Genomic DNA, 23,322 nt, shown 5'->3' with positions numbered 1-23,322 from the left:
CAAATCATCCCAAAATTGAGGCAGTGGACTTTGGGAGCAACTGGAGACTTGGGATTTGATGTACGCAACTGACTGGTTTCTGACTTTTATGTTTATCTTAGTTTAGTTTTCAGCACTTGTTATCATTGGTGGATTTGTTTATTGGTTTGGTTGCTCTCTTCCTTCTTTTTATTATTACTTTTTTATTTTTTATTTTAATAATATATTTTTAAATTTTTTATTTTAAAAATTTAATTAATTTATTTATTTTTTCTTTCTTTCTTTTTTTCCTCCCTTTTCTTCTGAGCCGTGTGGCTGACAGGGTCTTGGTGGTCCGGCCAGGTGTCAGGCCTGAGCCTCTGACATGGGAGAGCTGAGATCAGGACACTGGACCACCAGAGAACTCCCAGCCCCACATGATATCAATCGGTGAGAGTTCGCCCAGAGACCTCCGTCTCAATGCTAAGACTCAGCTCCACTCAACGACCAGCAAGCTCCAGTGCTGGACTCCCCATGCCAAACAACTAGCAAGACAGGAACACAACCCCACCCATTAGCAGAGAGGCTGCCTAAAATCATAAGGTCACAGACACCCCAAAACACACCACCGGACGCAGCCCTGCCCACCAGAAAGACAAGATCCAGCCTCATCCACCAGAACACAGGCACCAGTCCCCTCCACCAGGAAGCCTACACAACTCACTGAACCAACTTTACCCACTGGGGGCAGACACCAAAAACAACAGGAACTACGAACCTGTAGCCTGAAAAAAGGAGACCCCAAACACAGTAAGTTAAGCAAAATGAGAAGATAGAGAAACACACAGCAGATGAAGGAGCAAGGTAAAAACCCACCAGACCAAACAAATGAAGAGGAAATAGGCAGTCTACCTGGAAAAGAATTCAGGGTAATCATAGTAAAGATGATCCAAAATCGTGGAAATAGAATGGGGAAAATACAAGAAATATTTAACAAGGACCTAGAAGAACTAAAGAGCAAACAAACAATGATGAACAACACAATAAATGAAATTAAAAATTCTCTAGAAGGAATCAACAGCAGAATAACTGAGGCAGAAGAACGGATAAGTGGCCTGGAAGGTAAAATAGTGGAAATAACTACCACAGAGCAGAATTTTAAAAAAAGAATGAAAAGAATTGAGGACAGTCTCAGAGACCTCTGGGACAACATTAAATGCACCAACATTTGAATTATAGGGGTCCCAGAAGATGAAGAGAAAAAGAAAGGGACTGAGAAAATATTTGAAGAGATTATAGTTGAAAACTTCCCTAATATGGGGAAGGAAAGAGTCAATCAAGTGAAGGAAGCACCAAGAGTCCCATACAGGATGAATCCAAAGAGAAGCATGCCAAGATACATATTAATCAAACTATCAAAAATTAAATACAAAGAAAAAATATTAAAAGCAGCAAAGGAAAAACAACAAATAACATACAAGGGAATCCCCATAAGGTTAACAGCTGATCATTCAGCAGAAACTCTGCAAGCCAAAAGGGAGTGGCAGAACATATTTAAAGTGATGAAAGAGAAGAACCTACAACTAAGACTACTCTACCCAGCAAGGATCACATTCAGATTCGATGGAGAAATCAAAACCTTTACAGACAAGCAAAACCTAAAAGAATTCAGCACCACCAAACCAGTTTTACAGCAAATGCTAAAGGGACTTCTCTAGCCAGGAAACACAAGAGAAAGAAAAGATCTACAATAACAAACCCCAAACAATTAAGAAAATGGTAATAGGAACATACATATCAATAACTACCTTAAATGTAAATGGATTAAATGCTCCAACCAAAAGACATAGACTGACTGAATGGATACAAAAACAAGACCCGTATATATGCTGTCTACAAGAGACCCACTTCAGACCTAGGGACACATACAGACTGAAAGTGAGCAGATGGAAAAAGATATTCCATGCAAATGGAAATCAAAAGAAACCTGGAGTAGCAATTCTCATATCAGACAAAATAGATTTTTTTTAAAAACATCTTTATTGGAGTATAATTGCTTTCCAATGGTGTGGTAGTTTCTGCTTTATAACAAAGTGAATCAGTTATACATATATATATGTTCCCATATCTCTTCCCTCTTGCGTCTCCCTCCCTCCCACCCTCCCTATCCCACCCCTCTAGGTGGTCACAAAACAACGAGCTGATCTCCCTGTGCTATGCGGCTGCTTCCCACTAGCTATCTATTTTACATTTGGTAGTGTATATATGTCCATGCCACTCTCTCACTTTGTCCCAGCTTACCCTTTCCCCTCCCCGTATCCTCAAGTCCATTCTCTAGTAGGTCTGTGTCTTTATTCCCATCTTGCCCCTAGGTTCTTCATGACCATTTTTTTCTTTTTTTTTAGATTCCGCATATATGTGTTAGCCTACGGTATTTGTTTTTCTCTTTCTGACTTACTTCATTCTGTATGACAGACTCTAGGTCCATCCACCTCACTACAAATAACTCAATTTCGTTTCTTTTTATGGTTGAGTAATATTCCATTGTATATATGTGCCACATCTTCTTTACCCATTCATCTGTTGATGGACACTTAGGTTGCTTCCATGTCCTGGCTATTGTAAAGGGAGCTGCAATGAACATTTTGGTACATGACTCTTTTTGAATTAGGGTTTCTCATGGTATATGCCCAGTAGTGGGATTGCTGGGCTGTATGGTAGTTCATTAATCATTAGAGAAATGCAAATGAAAACTAAAATGAGATATCATCTCACACCGGTCAGAATGGCCATCATAAAAAAATCTACAAACAATAAATGCTGGAGAGGGTGTGGAGAAAAGGGAACATTCTTGCACTGTTGGTGGGAATGTAAATTGATACAGCCACTATGGAGAACAGTATGGAGGTTCCTTAAAAATAGATTTTAAAATAAAGACTATTACAAGAGAAAAAGAAGGACACTACATAATGATCACGGGATCAATCCAAGAAGAAGATATAACAATTGTAAATATTTACGCACCCAACATAGGAGCACCTCAATACGTAAGACAAATGCTAACAGCCATAAAAGGGGAAATCAACAGTAACACAATCACAGTATGGGACTTAATACCCCACTTTCTCCAGGAAGCAGATCATCCAAAATGAAAAGAAATAAGGAAACATGAGCTTTAAATGACACATTAAACAAGATGGACTTAATGGATATTTATAGGACATTCCATCCAAAACCAATAGAATACATGTTCTTCTCAAGGGTTCATGTAACATTCTCCAGGATAGATCATATCTAGGGTCACAAATCAAGCCTTGGTAAATTTAAGAAAATTGAAGTCATATCAAGTATCTTTCTGACAACTATGCTATGGGACTAGATATTAATTACAGGAAAAAATCTGTAAAAAATACAAGCACATGGAGGCTAAACAATACGTTACTAAATAACCAAGAGATCACTGAAGAAATCAAAGGGGAAATAAAAAAATACATAGAAACAAATGACAATGAAAACATGATGGACCAAAATATATGGGATGCAGCAAAAGCAATTCTAAGAAGGAAGTTTATACCAATACAACCTTACTTAAAGAAACAAGAAAAATCTCAAATAAACAACCTAACCTTACACCTAAAGCAATTAGAGAAAGAAGAACAAAAAACCCCCAAAGTTAGCAGAAGGAAAGAAATCATAAAGATCACATCAGAAATAAATGAAAAAGAAATGAAAGAAACGATAGCAAAGATCAATAAAACTAAAAGCTGGTTATTTGAGAAGATAAAAAAAATTGATAAACCGTTAGCCAGAATAAGCAGGAAAAAAAAGGGAGAAGACTCAAATCAACAGAAATAGTAATGAAAAAGGAGAAGTAACTGACACTGCAGAAATACGAAGGATCATGAGAGATTACTACAAGCAACTATATGAAAATAAAATGGACAACCTGGAAGAAATGGACAAATTCTTAGAAAAGTACGACCTTCTGAAACTGAACAGGAAAAATTGAAAGTATAAACAGACCAATTACAAGCACTGAAATTGAAACTGTGATTAAAAATCTTCCAACAAACAAAAGCCCACCACCAGATGGCTTCACAGGCGAATTCTATCAAACATTTAGAGAAGAACTAACACCTATCCTTCTCAAACTCTTCCAAAATATTGCAGAGGGAGGAACACTCCCAAAGTCATTCTACGAGGCCACCATCACCCTGATACTAAAACCAGACAAATATGTCACAAAAAAGAAAACTATAGGCCAATATCACTGATGAATATGGATGCAAATATCCTCAACAAAATACTAGCAAACAGAATCCAACAGCACATTAAAAGGATCACACACCATGATCAAGTGGGGTTTATCCCAGGAGTGCAAGGATTCTTCAATATACGCAAATCAATCAATGTGATACACTATATTAACAAACTGAAGGAGAAAAACCATATGATCATCTCACTAGATGCAGAAAAATCTTTCAACAGAATTCAACACCCACTTGTGATAAAAACTCTCTAGAAAGTAGGCATAGAGGGAACCTACCTCAACATAATAAAGGCCATATATGACAAACCCTCAGCCAACATCAGTCTCAATGGTGAAAAACTGAAACTATTTCCTCTAAGATCAGGAAGAAGACAAGATTGCCCATTCTCACCACTTTTATTCAACATAGCTTTGGAAGTTTTAGCCACAGCCATCAGAGAAGAAAAAGAAATAAAAGGAATCCAAATCGGAAAAGAAGACGTAAAACTGTCACTGTTTGCAGATGACATTATACTATACATAGAGAATCCTAAAGATGCTACCAGAAAACTACTAGAGCTAATCAATGAATTTGGTAATGTAGCAGGATACAAAATTAATGCACAGAAATCTCTTGTATTCCTATACACTAACAATGAAAAATCTCAAAGAGAAATTAAGGAAACACTTCCATTAACCATTACAACAAAAACAATAATATACCTAAGAATAAACCTACCTAAGGAGACAAAAGACCTGTATGCAGAAAAGTATAAGACACTGAAGAAAGAAATTAAAGATGATACAAACAGATGGAGAGATATAGCATGTTCTTGATTGGAAGAATCAACATTGTGAAAATGACTATACTACTCAAAGCAATCTACAAATTCAATGCAATCCCTATCAAACTACCAATGGCATTTTTCACAGAACTAGAACAAAGTATTTCACAATTTGTATGGAAACACAAGATACCCCAAATAGCAAAAGCAATCTTGAAAAAGAAAAACAGAGCTGGAGGAATCAGGCTCCCTGTCTTCAGACTATACTATAAAGGTACAGTAATCAAGACAATATGGTACTGGCACAAAAACAGAAATATAGATCAATGGAACAGGATAGAAAGTCCAGAGATAAACCCATGCACATATGGTCACCTTATCTTTGATAAAGGAGGCAAGAATATATAATGGAGAAAAGACAGCCTCTTCAATAAGTGGTGCTGGGAAAACTGGACAGCTACATGTAAAAGAATGAAACTAGAACACTCCCTAACACCATATACAAAAATGAACTCAAAATGGATTAAAGATCTAAATGTAAGGTCAGACACTATAAATCTGTTAGAGGAAAACATAGGCAGAACACTGTATGACATAAATCACAGCAAGATCCTTTTTGACCCACCTCCCAGAGAAAGGGAAATAAAAACAAAAATAAACAAATGGGACCTAATGAAACTTAAAAGCTTTTGCACAGCAAGGAAACCATAAACAAAACTAAAGGACAACCCTCAGATTGGGAGAAAATATTTGCAAATGAAGCAACTGACAAAGGATTAATCTCCAAAATATACTAGCAGCTTATGCAGCTCAATATCAAAAAAACAAACAACCCAATCCAAAAATGGGCAGAAGACCTAAATAGACATTTCTTCAAAGGAGATATACAGATTGCCAACAAACACATGAAGGAATGCTCAACAGCACTAATCATTAGAGAAATGCAAATCAAAACTACAATGAGGTTTCACCTCACACCAGTCAGAATGGCCATCATCAAAAAGTCTACAAACAATAAATGCTGGAGAGGGTGTGGAGAAAAGGGAACCCTCTTGCACCGTTGGTGGGAATGTAAATTGATACAGCCACTATAGAGAACAGTATGGAGGTTCCTTAAAAAACTAAAAATTGAATTATCATATGACCCAGCAATCCCACTCCTGGGAATATACCGTGAGAAAACCATAATTCAAAAAGAGTCATGTACCACAATGTTCATTGCAGCACTATTTACAATAGCCAGGACATGGAAGCAACCTAAGTGTCCATCGACAGATGAATGGATAAAGAAGATGTGGCACATATATACTATGGAATATTACTCAGCCATAAAAAGAAATTAAATTGAGTTATTTGTAGTGAGGTGGATGGACATAGAGTCTGTCCAACAGAGTGAAGTAAGTCAGAAAAAGAAAAACAAATACCATATGCTAACACATGTATATGGAATCTAAAAGAAAAACATGGTTCTGAAGAACATAGGGGCAGGAGGGGAATAAAGATGCAGACATAGAGAATGGACTTGAGAACACGTGGAGGGGGAAGGGTAAGCTGGGACGAAGTGAGAGAGTGGCATGGACATATATACACTACCAAATGTAAAATAGATAGCTAGTGGGAAGCAGCTGCATGGCACAGGGAGATCAGCTCAGTGCTTTGCGATCACCTATATCAGCTCGGTGGGATAAGGAGGGTGGGAGGGAGACGCAAGATGGAGGGGATATGGGGATATACATATGCATATGGCTGATTCTCTTTGTTGTACAGCAGAAACTAACACAACGTTGTAAAGCAATTATACTCCAATAAGGATGTTAAAAAAAATAAATAAAAAATAAAAACACAAACATTAGAACTGACAGCCTGGGTACTCTCTCTTCTGCCCCTCCACCTTTAAACTCCTAGGCTCTTAGATTACAAACTGGAAGGTCAACCTCCTCCCAATGTCGTTTATTCCAAAGAAAAGCCCTCACCTAAAAAGAGGCTTATTAGAAAGATAAATGGCAAAGATTACCCATTGTCTAGGGGAACCTAGTGCTTGTGTCTTAAGGCTTTTCACCTCCTTTATTCTCAGTTTAACTAAAGGGGAAGCACATTAGGTCTGGCCTTTGCACTTCCCCAGTACATTTTACCATATACAGAAGCCAGTATCTCCAGGTGATACAAATGCACAGGCCAAAACTGTACTGAGCACAATTATCTCAAATATTACAATCTGAAAAAATACACTATCTGAAATAGAACTAGTAGAACAGATGGACTCAGTGTCTTAAATCAACTTCCTCAGAAGCAGAACCTGAGATAAAGAGTCTTGTGCAAATGATTCTCAGGAAAAAAATTGGTAAAAGAGTTGGGGAAGTGGGACTTCCCTGGTGGTGCAGTGGTTAAGAATCCACCTGCCAATGCAGGGGACATGGTTTCGAGCCCTGGTCCAGGAAGATCCCACATGCCGCGGAGCAACTGAGCCCTTGTGCCACAACCATAAGCCTGCGCTCTAGAGCCTGTGAGCCACAACTACTGAAGCCTGCATGCCTACAGCCTGTGCTCCACAGCTAGAGAATCCACTGCAATGAGGAGCCTGCACACCACAATGAAGACTAGCCCCTGCTCGCTGTAACTAGAGAAAGCCTGAACGGAAGACCCAATGCAACCAAAAATAAATAAATTAATTAAAAAAAAAAAAAAAGAGTTGGGGAAGTAATAAGGGTGTGGTATCAGGCAAAACACTGTACATTGTAGCTTCAGTCTGATCCTTTGAAAGTTACCACACCTCAGAGTCCTCCTGACTCAAGACAAGGCAGAAGGACCTTTTATAGTCACATCATTTATGGGGAAGAAGAGAGAGGGAAAAGGCAATTTGCACCTCATGTGGCTCTCCATAGGCAATGGACTCTGGTATCTAATAACAGTCCTCTGAAAAAGAACTGTGGGTGCTGCCTGTTAGAAAACTTGCCAAATACTAGGGGATCTGAGTGGAGCACTAACATTATGTACTTAAATTCTCCTCTTGTACCATTCAGATACCCTTGCATCACACATTACATTTACTCCATCCTGTCATGGATTGAATGTTTTTTTAATTTTTATTTTATATTGATGTATAGTTGATTAACAATGTTTTGTTAGTTTCAGGTGTAAAGTGATTCAGTTATACATATACATGTATCTACTCTTTTTCAAATTCTTTTCCCATAGAGGTTGTTAAGAATATTGAGCAGAGTTTCCTGTTCTATACAGTAGGTCCTTGTTGGTCTTCTATTTTATAGATAGTAGTGTGTATATGTCAATCTCAAACTCCCAGTTTATCCCTACCTCCCACCTTTCCCCTTTGGTAACCATAAGTTTGTTTTCTAAGTCTGTGAGTCTGTTTTGTAAATAAGGTCATTTGTATCTTTTTTTTTTAGATTCAGCATATAAGTAATATCATATGATATTTCTTTCTCTGTCTAACTTACTTCACTTAGTATGATAATCTCCAGGTTCATCCATGTTGCTGCAAATGGCATTATTGCATTCTTTTTTTGTTTGTTTTTAATTAATTTATTTATTTTTGGCTGTGTTGGGTCGTTTCTGTGTGAGGGCTTTCTCTAGTTGCGGCGAGTGGGGGCCACTCTTCATCACGGTGCATGGGCCTCTCACTGTCGCGGCCTCTCTTGTTGCGGAGCACAGGCTCCAGACGCGCAGGCTCAGTAGTTGTGGCTCACGGGCCCAGTTGCTCCGCGGCATGTGGGATCCTCCCGGACCAGGGCGCGAACCCGTGTCCCCTGCATTGGCAGGCAGATTCTCAACCACTGCACCACCAGGGAAGCCCCTGCATTCTTTTTAATGGCTGAGTAATAGTCCATTGTATATATGTACCACATCTTCTTTATCCATTCATCAGTCGATGGACATTTAGGTTGCTGCCATGCCTTGGCTACTGTAAACAGCACTGCAATGAACTCTGGGGTGCATGTATTCTTTCAAACCATGGTTTTCTCCAGATATATGCCTAGGAGTGGGACTGCTGGATCATATGGTAGCTCTATTTTTAGTTTTTTAAGGAACCTCCATACTGTCTCCACAGTGGCTGTACCAATTTACATTCCCACCAGCAGTGTAGGAGGGTTCCCTTTTTTCCACACACTCTCCCGTATTTATTGTTTGTAGACTTTTTGATGATGGCTATTCTGACTGGTGTGAGGTGATATCGCATTGTAGTTGTGATTTGCTTTCTCTAATAATTAGCAATGTTGAACATCTTTTCATGTCCCTCCTGGCCATCTGTATGTCTTCTTTGGAGAAATGTCTATTTAGGTCTTCTACCCATTTTTTGATTGGGTTGTCTGTTTTTTTGATATTGAGCTGCATGAGCTGTTCAGGGTCCAACCACATAGTAATTTGAATAGGGTGAGATAAAGAATTATTCATTATAATAGGGGATTGGGATAACAAAGGATTGGCTAGTGGAAGCAAAGAGAATTCTAAATAATATAGGAATGCCAAAAATAAGGAATAGCTACTACCACCAAGGCTGAGATAGAGCCCCAAGGAAAATCCTACTTAATATAAATTCATGAGCATTTGGGAGAGGATAAGGAAGAACTAGACACATTTAGAAAATAATAAACTGTTTTGTTAAAAGAGATATAAATATTAATTTTTAAATAGGCAAAAAAGTAGAAAAAACAGGAAGAATGGGATAAATTAAAATAAAAATGTAAGATTACAAATATGCAAATACATAATCATTGTCAGTTTATATTGATTTAACTAAAAAGCTCATGCTGTCAGATTGTATTTTAAAAAATCTAGCTACATGCTCTTTATAAAAGATACATCTAAAACATAGATTATGCAAAGGTTGAAAGTTAAAAAAGGGAAGAGTATGTATCAGGAACAAATGAACAAATCATGCTGCCCTGCTAACATAAGAGAAAACAACTTTAGATCAAAAAACTTCATTAGAGTCTCTAAATAATACTAAAATATTTAATTCACTGAGAATATATAAAACTTTCTAAATATGCAGGCATAAAATAAAATATCCTCAAAATGTATAAAGCAAAAATTGAATTATAGCAAGAAATTAACAAATCTACCATCATGGTAGGTGATTTCAACATAGCTCTAAATTACTGATGTGTCATAAGAAGATATATAAGGAGATTAAAAATACATTTGTGGGCTTCCCTGGTGGCGCAGTGGTTGAGAATCTGCCTGCCAATGCAGGGGACACGGGTTCGAGCCCTGGTCCGGGAAGATCCCACATGCCGCGGAGCAGCTGGGCCCGTGAGCCACAATTACTGAGCCTGCACGTCTGGAGCCTGTGCTCTGCAACAAGGCCGCGATAATGAGAGGCCCGCACACCGCGATGAGGAGTGGCCCCCACTTGCCGCAACTGGAGAAAGCCCTTGCACAGAAACGAAGACCCAACACAGCCATAAATAAATAAATAAATAAATAAATAAACAAACCCAAAAGTTAAAAAAAAAAATACATTTGTAAACTACTAACAAGCATAATTTTATACACATACATTCACAAGTATGAATCACATTCTCTAATGACAACAATTGAAGTGGAAGTTAATAACAAGGTAAGTTTTAAAAAACTCTATGTATATTTAAGATTATAAAAACTTAAAAACTCAGTAATCAAACTATTATAATGTAAATTTAAAAATCCACAGAAATAAACGATAATGAAATACTAATACTAACATACCACATCTTTAAAGGTACAGTGATAGCAGACCTACAGGGGAAAATTTTTACCTTAAATGTACATTTCAAATAAGAAATTCTGAAAATTAACAAATTAAGTATCTCACTTATAACATAATAAAATAAAAATAGAATATATCTGAAGAAAAGAGAAGGAAAGAAACAATATAGTTAAGAGCAGAATTTTTTTAAAAATTGAAAACAAAGACACATTGCAGATGATCAACAAAGTCAAAAGTTGGTTCTTTGAAAAGAATAATACACTAGACAAACATCTGGTAAAATCTTATGAAAAAAAAAGAGAGAAGAGAGAGGAGGCAGAGACAGCATTTTAATGCAAAAAGGGACATAACTATAGAAACAAAAGAGTATTTTTTTTTAAATAAGAGAAAACTACTAACTATGCTAATACAGTTAAATGCTTAGTAAAATGGATATATCTCTTTAAAATATAACTTAACAACTTACAAAAGAAATAATAGAAAGCAGTCATTACAAATTTTCCCCAAAGAAACCACCTAACAATTACAGAGGCAAATTTTACCAAATTTTCAGGGAAAGAGCATTTCAATTTTGTACACTTCCAAAAAACAGATAAAAATACACAGTTTCAGTTATTTAATTAATCCAGAATAATCTAATAATCTTAATTCAAAACTGAAAAAACACATTATAAGAAAGAAAAAGTCCTGACCAATCTTTCAAATAAACATAAATGCAAAATCACAAACAATATTTTGGCAAACCAAGTCCATATATTTATTGAAAGAATAATACGTATGCCCAGTAGGATTTATTCCAGGAATTCAAGAATGGTTTAATATTAAAAAATAAATCAAAGTAGTTCACCAGATTTACAGAATTAGGGAAAAAAATATCCATCAATTGATGAAGAAGTAGAACTTAATAAAATTAAACCTATATTCATGATTTTTAAAAAAATTGCCAACTAGGGGAAAACATGAACTTCTTTAAACTGAAAAAAATATATCTATAAAATCCTACTGTAAATATTATACTAAATAGTGAACGTTTAAAAGATTTACTTTTATAATCTGAAGCAAGACAAGGACCTCCACTGTTGCATGTTTTATTCAGTATCATACTAGGTGCTCTAGCAAATTATACTAGATATCCTAGCAAGAGTGTAAAAAGAAAATAAATAAAAAGTGTGAAGATTGGAAAGTTAAAAATGAAATTTCAGTTCTAATTATATCAAAGATGATTGTATATAAAGGAAATCCCCCCAGAATACACAGATAAATTATTAGGATAGATTGTTGGATAGAAGATTGTTTTGCACAAATCATTTGCATTTTTACATACTGGCAGGAAACAGAAAATTAAATTCAAAAAAAGATTTCGGGTAGCATGAAAATATTAAATACTTAGAAATAAATAGATCAAAAGTTGTGTGAAATCTTGATGCAGAAATTTATAAAAACTATTGAGATTAAAAGAAAAAACTCCTAAAGAAATGAAGGGATTAGAAGATTCAATATTATGAAGATGTCTCTTCCCCCCAAATTGATCTATCCATTCAGTGCAATGCCAAACACAACCTTATTGGATTTTCATGTTGGGACTGGGATAGAACTGGTAAGTTGATCCTGAAATTTGTATGTAATGCAAAGAACTAAAAATATCCAAGAAACCCTTGAAGAACAAAGTCAGATAAAATTACTTGCTCTACTCCATATCAAACTTATTAAAGTATAATAACTAAATCACTGTGGTATTGGTGCAAAAATGGGCAAATATTCAAGAAGAAGCAAATAGGGAGCCCAGGAACAGACCTTAAACATACAGAGCACTTGATAATTTATGAAAATGTCACTTTAGAGCAAAACAATTTCTACAAATCAATAATAAGATATGCAACCCAGTTGTAAACAAAAAAAGGGCAAGAGGCTTTAACACACAATTTACAAACAAAAATATACAAACAGCCAGTAAATATATGAAAAGTTTTCCAACCTCAATAGTAAACAGAGAAATAAAAATTAAAACCTTAATATACAATTCCAGTTTTGGGGTTAAGTAAAATAAGCACACTCCACTCTGTCTCCCTTAATGAATACAGCTATAAAGGTTGACAGACTATGTGGAACAGCAAGACACATAAAATAAAATATCAGAGGAGGATTGCAGAAGAAGACCAAAATTAAAAGTGCTACTGAATTGTCAGTGAGTTTGACATTTTGTTCTTCCAGTATTCCCTGACTTGAAATCAAAGCACTGACAACCCAAAAAATGTGCACCTGTTGAGAGTCTCTCTGGTTCTGGCTCAAGGAGCTGAAAAAGGAACTCCTAATGCTCAGAGAGAGAGCACAGCATTGTTTTGTTTTGTTTTTTTTCCCTCTTTTATCTCAACCATTGTCTGGTATTCCAGCCCCCAAGCACTTCCATGGTGATGGTGTTGGTGGCAGTGACTGGTAAAGAGAATTCACAGGAAACAAAATTTGATAATAGGTAACTTCCTGTCCAGTTGGTGAAGCTGGGGTTCCAAGAAAATGGAGCCAGACCCCATTTTTTTTTTTTCTCTCTCTGTCCTCCCTCGATCAATCACTTGGCCCTAGATGTGAACAGAGTTGTGAAATTACCCAGTGGAGGGGGATTGTTAGTTAAACCCCAGACTCCTAGCCAGAAGACCAAAAACAGTACTTGACTACCAATAGCAAAAGTAGTAGCAATGTAGTAAAATGTGTGGCAACATTGCAAGAAAGATGGGAGGAATTGGGAATATATGGTCACAAAATTCTTATACTATATGTGAAGCAGTATATTATTGGAACGTAGGCTGTGATTAAAGATAAAAGATACATATAACTACTATATATATATAGTTATATATAATATAGTTATATATATATATACTGATATATATAAAACTAATATGACAATAGTTATATATTGATAGTTATATATGTATATATATAACTATATATACTGCTATGTAAATAACTAATAATGTGACAATAGTGGAGATAAATAAAACATGAAAAATATTCAATTAACCAAAATAAGGCAGAAAAACAGGTAAGTTAAAGAACAGAAGAAATAGAAAAAATTAGCAAGATGGTAGGTTTCCATCTAATTATATCAATAATTAGATTAAATATAAAAGATCTGACCACCAACTGAAAGAAAGATTGGATCGAAAGCAAGGCTCACTTACATGCTGTCTACTAAAAACTCATATTAAATACAAAGACATAGATAGGTTAAAAGTAAAAAGAGAGAATAAGATATACCATGCAAAACTAATCTAAAGGGAGCTGGTATTTCTATACTAGTAAAAGGCAAGGTAGACATGAGAACAAAGAATGTTATCAGGGATAAAGCGGGATATTTCATATACATAATGGGGCTAGTTCACCAAAAAGACATAAAAATCCTAAATGTGTATGCATCTAACAACAGAGCTTCAAAATTCATGATAGAATTAGAAATAGGCAATGTAGAAGTATAGCTGTAGATTTTATCATTCTAGCTCAGTAATTCATAAAACAAGTAGATAGAAAATCAGTTAGTATATAAAGACCTAAACAAGACTATGAACCAACTTGACCTAATTAACATTTACAGGATACCTCATCCGGCAGCATCAGAGTATACAATCTTAAAAATTGTACGTGAAACAATCACCAAATAGTCCATATACTAGGCCTTTAAAAAGGCTTAACAGATTTTAAATGATTAATATAATATAAAAGATGTTCTCTGATCATAATGAAATTAAACTAGAAACTAATAACTGTAAAATATCTGGAAAAATCCCCAAATATTTGGAAATTAAATAGCACAGTTCTAATTAACTCAAGGGTCAAAGAGGAAGACAAATGGAAATTAGAAAATACTAATTTAATTTCTTGAGTTGCATTATGGTTACATGGAGTTTCCCTTTATGAAAACTCATAAGCTGTACATTTTGTTTTGTGCACGTTTCTGTATGTGTGTTATATTTCTCAACAAAATGAAATAAAAAATGGACAAATTCCTAGAAAAATGTTATTTAGCAAAACAAAGTCAGGAAGAAATAAAAAGGGAAGTTGGAGCAAGACTGCAAGCTGTAGTGGGCAGCCTCGTTGGGTAAATTCCCAAGCCCCCTCAGAATCCAAGTAAATAAGATAGCAAAGAAAAACATCCACAGACAAAAGCTAAATACAACAAACTAAATGACTTGTTATCACCACAGACTCCAAAATACAAGTAGGTGCAGCAAAATAGCTACAGCAAGACAAGTGTGGTATTAGTGAAATGCCCAACAAAAAACAAAGGTAAAGCAAAAAGACTTCTAAGAATCCCAGAAACTAAATTGTTAGCATGTATTCACTTCTAAAGCAGCGTCTCTACTCCACAGAGAAAGCTCAGCTGACGATCTGAGAGGAGCAGACAAATCTATAGTAGAGCTCATGGGTAAGAGCCAGGGGAACACAAAATTAAATTCAGGTGGTGGTGGAGTGATATGGGTCATAAGAACTTTTGAAATTAGCCAAGTGAAGCTCTCTTCTAGGACAAAGCCCTACAAACAGGAGAGCTTACTCAGAGAATCTAAATTGAGCAAGACAGAGACAAAATGGCTAAGAAAAGGGACGTTACAGATAAAAATGGGGAAGGAGAGGAGACACATCTCAGAAAGGTCATACTTTTGAACACCTCAGAATAACCACAGGAGAGGAAGCCAGAGAGAGCCGTGAAGCTAGGAGTGTCTCCTTGCCCACACGTCCCTACTGAGTACAGGGAAATCATCTTGCTTATACTTGAACAACAGAAAAAGATGACAGCCAAATCCTGAACAGAGCTAAGTAACAAAGTTATGTAAAAGCCTCCCTTTTAAGAAGACTAGAAAATTATCAAACCAAGGCCTTTATTAAGTGGTAACAATTTATTGTGTTATAAGATCATATGACACGAGAGAAAGATGATGTGTTGTGTGGAGCTTATTAGCATCCATTGTTATCAAGTTTTGGCAAAAAAAAATTATACTAATATAACTACCATAATATACATAAAACTTAGAGAGGTAGAATTTTTGCTCGGTGATTTCTCATAGTTAAAATGCATCACTGGGTCAGTAAAATATCTTAAAACTTAAAGAAACTTTTCATGATAGTAGAGAAGATAGAAGATGTTTGCACAGTGATGGATGACAGCATAAACCTAGATATATTAGATTCAGGAATGTGCATCATTAATGTCAGTAATTATTTCAAGCAGTGACTGCCCAGAGGAAAAGTGATCTGAGCCACTACAGAAAACAACATAGCAATAGCTTCTGGCCATTATACAGATTTACAACTCTACACACACTCATTAGTTTCAGTTCTGTTCTTTCTTCAAACACCTACGGTGAGTTTAATGAAATTGGACTAAACAGCCAAAAGAAATAGGCACACACTTGTAGGGGCAGTTATAGGTAGAGTTCAGGTTTTGATTGAATATGAAGCCTTTGACTATGTTTCCAGCCATGCCCTACTGAACTTCCATTTTTCCAGGCTCAACTTCTGAAATTTTCAGCTTACTTTTTGCTTTCCTCTTAAATTTTGTTGGTTGGTGCATCTTTATTGAAAAAAAGGTATTTCTTTTTGTTAATTGCACAAATATCCGTCTATCTGGTGTGATTGCAGCACTTATGTAACTGCCAAAGACAGTCTTGTCAAAATAGATGTTTGAGATAATTATATAAACTTAGATATCAAAAATATATTTAAAATATTTAATATGCTAATAAAAGCATAGCATCAGCAGTAACATTTTCAATTGAGAACAGATGATACCTTTTAAAAAATGATAAATCCAGTGATAAAAATTCTGAAATAATGACTCACTGTTAAGGTTTTGATAAGGTATTAAGTTACTCTTTGTAACTTTCTTTTACTGTTTTACTTTTTCCAAGTCCAATTTTCCTTTGATATATTAAAATAAAAACTTTTTATTTCAAATAAAAAAACAGAAAAGCAAAATCTTTTGGCTTGGACTACTGAAGTAGCCTACTTAATCTCCTTACCTCTGTTTCTGCCTCTGCTCTACACTTGACCACCAGCTATTCTGTTACCAATATAAGATATCTGCCTGTCATATTTATCATCCCTCCCTCCAAAATCCCATCAAAATAATAGCAAATGGGTTAAAAAAAAAAAAATTTAGTCCGTAACAGCTTTGTGGATTGGATTTGGGAATATCAGAAAACCAAAGGATCAAGATGATTTCTGCAAGATGAAAAGAAGGGACTATTGAGAGATAAGCCAGGGTTGGAGGTAAATCTTGGATACAGAGAAAGATGGATCCATCGAAAAAGCTATTCCTGATCCAGTCATCAGGTATGGAGGGCAGGTTAGGCAACTGGAACATTATACTCAGGAAGAGCTAGGGCTCCTGGGTTGGGGGCCAGGGGTTAATGCATAGTCAGTCTACCTGCTTGGTTCATACTTGCACAAAGTAAAATCTGCCAGTGGACAATCTTAATACATATTTGTTAAACAAATTAATAAACAAATGCAGAAAGATTACTTCTATTATACACCAGCCATAAGGAAAATCATTGACCTGAATTGCAATCCTGGAAGCACTCAGCTCCAGACCCACCATTAGAGAAATTTCAACTCCACCCACTCCTTAAGTGAGACTGGAAAAATCAGAAGAAAATCCTCATCAACAACCTTTCCCAAGGGTTCACACTATCTCAGCCCCCAATATCAATTCACTATTGCTCCTAACTTTCTACTCCCCAGCCTCAGCCATTACCGCAGTAGTAGTTTATGACTCCTCTCCAGTTGCTCCTAATTGTTCATTGTTGTAGGTGCTACCATCCTTCTCCAACTCATCCCCTGGGAACCATAGCTCCTTCCACTTCAACAGAGAAATTTCTCTCAGTGTGACACTGATTTCAGTCACCTTAGACAACTGGATTTCTAAGTGATGAAACTCTTATTTCCACCCCAAGTAGCTATATTCTTTTAGGAAGTTATGTCACATGCCACAAGAACCAGGCTTGAGCTGTGTAGAGTACTCTGCCCTGGTCTTGGCCAAACTTTATTACCCAAGACCCTTAATCCTGATATTGGCACACATGATCATCAGTTTTAGTCTTTCCTTCACCGTCTCTTCAAACTGCCTAGTGAATCTTATGCACAGAGAATTCCAGTGACCTGCTAAGATGACGTAGATTTCCTGAAATGAATGGTCCTTCTAAGGTAAATTAAATAGTTATCATTACCATTGTCTACTCAAGGTGTTTGGAAGTCTTCCATTTGAGTAGCCTGCTAACTACATTATTTTCTCAATGACTAGAACTATTTTAGTATCTGATAGAAGAAGTTTTCACATATTGAGGCATAGGGAAGTTATTCTGGCTTATACATGATATAACTTAAAATTTATGCTTATTAGAACAGCCTGTTTTGTGGCTTATTAAACATGCATTGTACATCTGCTTTAGCCATTAAATAAAACAATGCATTTAAAAATCAAAATGGAGTAACTGTAGTTCAGGCATTCAAAATGGATCTGGGTGGCCATTGTGGATGTGATTTCAGACACATTCCTGTATCACTAAGAATCTGAATTTTCTGAACTACATCATACTCAAGGACACCACCAGCCATTCTCAAAATAATACCTGCTAGTATAGCTGCCAGCTGCAACATTATGGTCTCAAGTTCTCCCCTAGGAACTACACAACCATTTCAAACCCCGACCAATCCTTGCTTAACATGCACCCTTAATTCTTGCCAGATCCAATCTTAATTCTTGACACACAATTTATGTAATTTTGTGGTTTTTGCCTTTATAAGACTCCCCCATTTTGTAGTTTGGTGGAACACAATTCAGGTGCTTCTTGAATCTGTGTCTCCAGGGCTACAGTCCTCAGTTTGGCTCAAATAAAACTCTTTTCTATTCCTATTAGAGACTGGTTTATCGATTATTTTCATCGACATATCAATTACTTCTTTACTCTTGAAAAACAATGATATATTATGAATGTAAAGTTATTAGTCTGGCTTATTCACTTGAAGATATTGGTTCCCTTTCTTTTTAGTCATACCATGTTATTTTGACCTCAGATCTCTCATTGCCTTCCTTTATCTCACTTATCTAATTTTTTTCACCATGTTCCAAAGGTTAACATTTGTCAAGCCAAACTGATCGTGGCCAATAAATCTCAGTCGTTTAACATTGGTCAGTAAAAACAGGAACTTTTATAACTTAAAAACTTGCAAGAATATCCGTGAGAGAAACTTGAGCCAAAAAATAAGAGTTGATGCTGTGAACTTTGTGTTTCTTGATTTTTTATTCCGCTGCTAGAGACTTTTTCATCTTTTTGTTTTTCCCTTCCATGCATATCAGAATCCCTGCACCCTCCACCACATTGATGCTAACAACCTAGTTTGTATTTTTACATATTTTTCTTTGTGTTCATATAACAATTTACACACACATAAATGTATACGCATACAGGTTTATGTTTAAAAACAAAATAGACTCATACACGTATTTTCGTGTATCTTGTTTTTTGCATTCAAGAATACTTCATGAAAATCTTTCAGGTTAGCTGACAGAGCTCTAAGTCATTCATTTTAATGGTGCAGTGTGTAGATGCACTGTGATTTAGTTAGCCCTTCTTCTGTTGATGGGCATCCGCTTTGTTTCCAGTTTTTCATCATTAGAAACAATGCTGCCATAAATATCCTTGTACTAGTGTCTTTCATATGGGTACCTTTATTTCTGTGAGAATCAACTCCTAGGAGAGGAATTGCTGGGTCTATAGGTATAGGTATTTCTAATTTTAATAGACGTTGCCAGATTGCTTTCCAACACTTTGCTTCTCTGCCAAATATACACAAAAAGTATTGCCCTAAAGGTTTTCCTTCTTTCAAAGTACAAAATTTAAAATTTCTATCTCATTAAACTTCAAATGTTTGATATTTTTAAAGGATGAATTGTTACTGATATTGCTTTTCATTAAACAGTTTAATATAAAATTTATGAATCCAAGTACTATAGTTTCTCTTAATTTTCCAACCTTATCTGCATTAGCAATTTTGCCATCAAATTTAGAAAAGCAAAGGGGACTAAACGGATGCTCTTTCCTACTACTTTCCTGGGCACTCAATATCCTTAAAATTCAGTTTACTGCCAAAGTTACTCTCATGGTTTAAAACCTTGCCTTGCAGGATTCAAGTAAAGAATTAGCTCCCCTCCCTATCTCTATGCTAAAAATGGTTTTCCTGTTGATTAGGGATTTTATTTAAACTGAAATTAAGGAGAATGGGAATAAGATGAGGCCACATAATAACATCTCAGTCACAATGTATTCTCAATATAAGGGATTCTAATTGGCAGAAGTTTTTCACTGTTGTCTGTACCCAAAGGCAAACTGTTTTAAGACAGTCTTTCTTGCTTAATACCTGGGTATTATTTTTGAAGTGTCAAATGCCCATTAAGTACTGGTTAATTATAATTATAGACCAGATTCAAAGAGAATACAGATTTGTTTCACTGATATATCTGTAGAAAAAGAGTAGCTCAGGACTATCGTATTCTCACAAATTATCTTAAAATGTTTTATTTAAACTAAAAAATATATGCGTATTTATGTAATAGGTCAAGTTTCCATGACTGCACAATAAAGATATCATCTCTGTCAGTATTCTACATTACTTATAATTCTCATTGAGTTTTTTTTTTAAAACAAGAAACAACTGAGGAATTTCATATTTTAGTACCTAGTATGTCCACAACCCTTACTGTTTTATAATCTTACTTAATGTTCTTTTTTTTTAAATACCAGTGGAATCTGGGAATGAGATCACTTGCAACTTTGATCAGCAATCGTGCCTCACTATTAACTAACCTTCAGTAACATGGCACAGAATATTAGAACCAAAATTTAGACTAGGATGACCCCAAGAAGTCATGTACCCTTGTTCTACACCAGAAGAAATGAGGTCCACAAACATTAAGGTGCTGAGATGACCTGGTTAGTTGTTTATGGTACCAAGACTAGAATACATGCTTATTGATATTCTGTCCTAGTGTTCTTCATTGCACAATGTAATATGATTAAATATGAAGAGGTTAAAGTTAGGTAAAGCTCTAGACTGAAATATAGAACAGAGGTGACTTAGAAGGAGAACTGATAGGATCAAATTAGTTGGTTCCCTTAGGAAAATTACTGGTAAATAAAGAGGTGTGAGGGTGATGGAGAAGAGGTATTGATAACAAATTTCCTGACAGCTTTGTCCAGGGCCAATGCTGCAGACATATAGCATTTTAAATCAGCATTAAACCTACTATAAAGACTCTCTCACAAAGTAAAAATAGTACGGATGGTGGTCTTTCAAGGTTACATCCTTTCATCTACTCTCTATGGCTGTTTTATAACAGTCAAGAGGATTCTGTACAGTGCTTTATTTTAGCTTTGCTCTCATTAAGGACTCATAAACTTAATTACTTAATATTCCTTAAGAAACACAGCTTGAAATAATTACTTCATTAGAAGAATTTAGCAGTGTTCATTCAGACTCTCTTGAATAGATTATTGTTCTAGAGTTGCTGAGGGTTTTATTTGTCCTTTTGTTTTGAATGCAAACCTCTTAATCTTCACATCGCTTGTAGAATTGCATTTCAAATACCATTTAAGGAGAAATTTTTTAAAAACCTGCAGGAAGTCATTTTGAAGGATGTTCCTTATTAGCATAAACCACAGCTTAAAAAGTTCTAGAGATGTGAACTATTGGTAACTACTATGAGGTATATGGTATATGGTAAAAGAATGAAGAAAAAAAATTGGTTTTTAATAAATGGTTTTAAGCATAGCATTTCATTTATAATGGATCGATATATTTAATAAAATTTGTGGAATAAGTAAAATACTACATCATGTTACTCTACTGCTGAAAAATCTTCAGTATTACTTACAACGTACAGGAGAAAGTCTGAATTATTTGGCCAATCAAGCTTACCTTCCAGTATTTTTCCTTAAACAAAACCTCCACTCTAGCCAGAGGGCTCTACTGAAACTCCTTAAGGTCTCTCTCTGCTCAGGCTACTCTCAACATGCCCTCTGCAGCTCCATCCTGTGTGCTCCCTGCTGTTTTGCTTTATTCCTATCCCTTCCAGATGAAAATCCTGCCCCTCCCGTGATCAGCTCAAGGTATTGCCTCCTCCCTCTGAGTCTTTCTATCACCAATTGCTCTTGATATTGCTCTGGATTTAAAAAATAGGAACCTGTACACTTGTCTTTTCTGTTGTATGAGTTTTATCACTCTCAGTCATAAGCATCTTGAAGGTAGAGACTAATTGTCTTATATTTGATGTCTGAGAGTAGACTCTCAAATACTCATCAGTTTGAAATTTATTTCATTATCAAACAATCCTATAATATGGAAGTAAATAATTTCCATGTACAGCTTGTATGAGTTTAAATATTGATCACTGCTTATATTGTACTATTAATAAAAATAAACAAGGAATTTTAAATGATCTACATAATATGATCACAATTTTGTCCATATATAAAGATTACATTTCACTTCATGAGAAATATTGGAGATATGTATATATAATGTTAAAAGAGATATATTTGGGTGGTAGAGTTGTTGTAAAGATGAAATATGCATACAGGTACATTGAAAACAATAAATTACTATACAAAATTACAGAGTTTTTGATACTTTTTTCTTGGCATTATTCTGTCTTTTCAGTGATGATATTAGGTGTATTCTGTATACTCTTCTAGACTTGTTACTTCTGTTTCCTCTGTTTTGTTTTTTTTTTTTGCATTTAGCTCTTTGGGGAGAATTGGGCTTTCTGAAACCCTGGTGAGCCTAAGGCTGTGATGCTGCTCAAGTATGTCTGAGCCCTGATTCAGCTTTCTTCCCTAGGATGAGGATGTAGCCTGGATGTAGAGTTTGGGTCAAGGACCAGCAGAACCAAAGATTGTAAACATTTCTTTAACCAGAAGAACCTGAATAGTTTGAGCAAGCTCTTTCTGAATAATGATATGAGCTCCAAGAATAAAATAATGGTAACAAAAGAAATTGAGCTTCTTGGAATCTTAGACCACATTTTGCAGATTTGCTGGCAGATAAGCTTCTCTTGTTATTGACTTAGGGGCCAAGAAAGTAGAATTAGGTTATACATGCTAAAAAATTATCATATAGAATAATATTCAAAATACCTAACTCTGGTCAAATTTGAGTTCACTGATGAGATTGATACCTAATGGCTATCTTTAGATGTCCCAGCCTTCATCTATAGAAACAAGGCTTCCCTGACAGTACACATATCTACTAATCAAATGGTATCTATTATGTCTGCAGAACTGTTTGCTGATTGCTAAAAATATCAATGAAGGGTATGATGAAACTTTAATTGCTTTTGTGCTACACAATACACTTAGATTTTCAATATGAAATCCCATAAAACACTATGAAATTAAGGACATGCCTATCTAGGATCATCAAAAATTATTCCGAAAGGGGAGCAGAAATGGGGAAACTCAAAGAAGCTGACAGGGTATTGAATGCTAGACACCATTAAAAACAAACAAACAAACAAACAAAAAACATGTGACTTCAGTCACTTAACACAAGGTTGATTTTTTCCTCAGGTCACAGTC

The sequence above is a fragment of the Eubalaena glacialis genome, chromosome 12 (assembly GCF_028564815.1).
Source record: "Eubalaena glacialis isolate mEubGla1 chromosome 12, mEubGla1.1.hap2.+ XY, whole genome shotgun sequence".
Classification (NCBI taxonomy): domain Eukaryota; kingdom Metazoa; phylum Chordata; class Mammalia; order Artiodactyla; family Balaenidae; genus Eubalaena; species Eubalaena glacialis.
Note: the sequence above shows the minus strand (reverse complement) of the source record.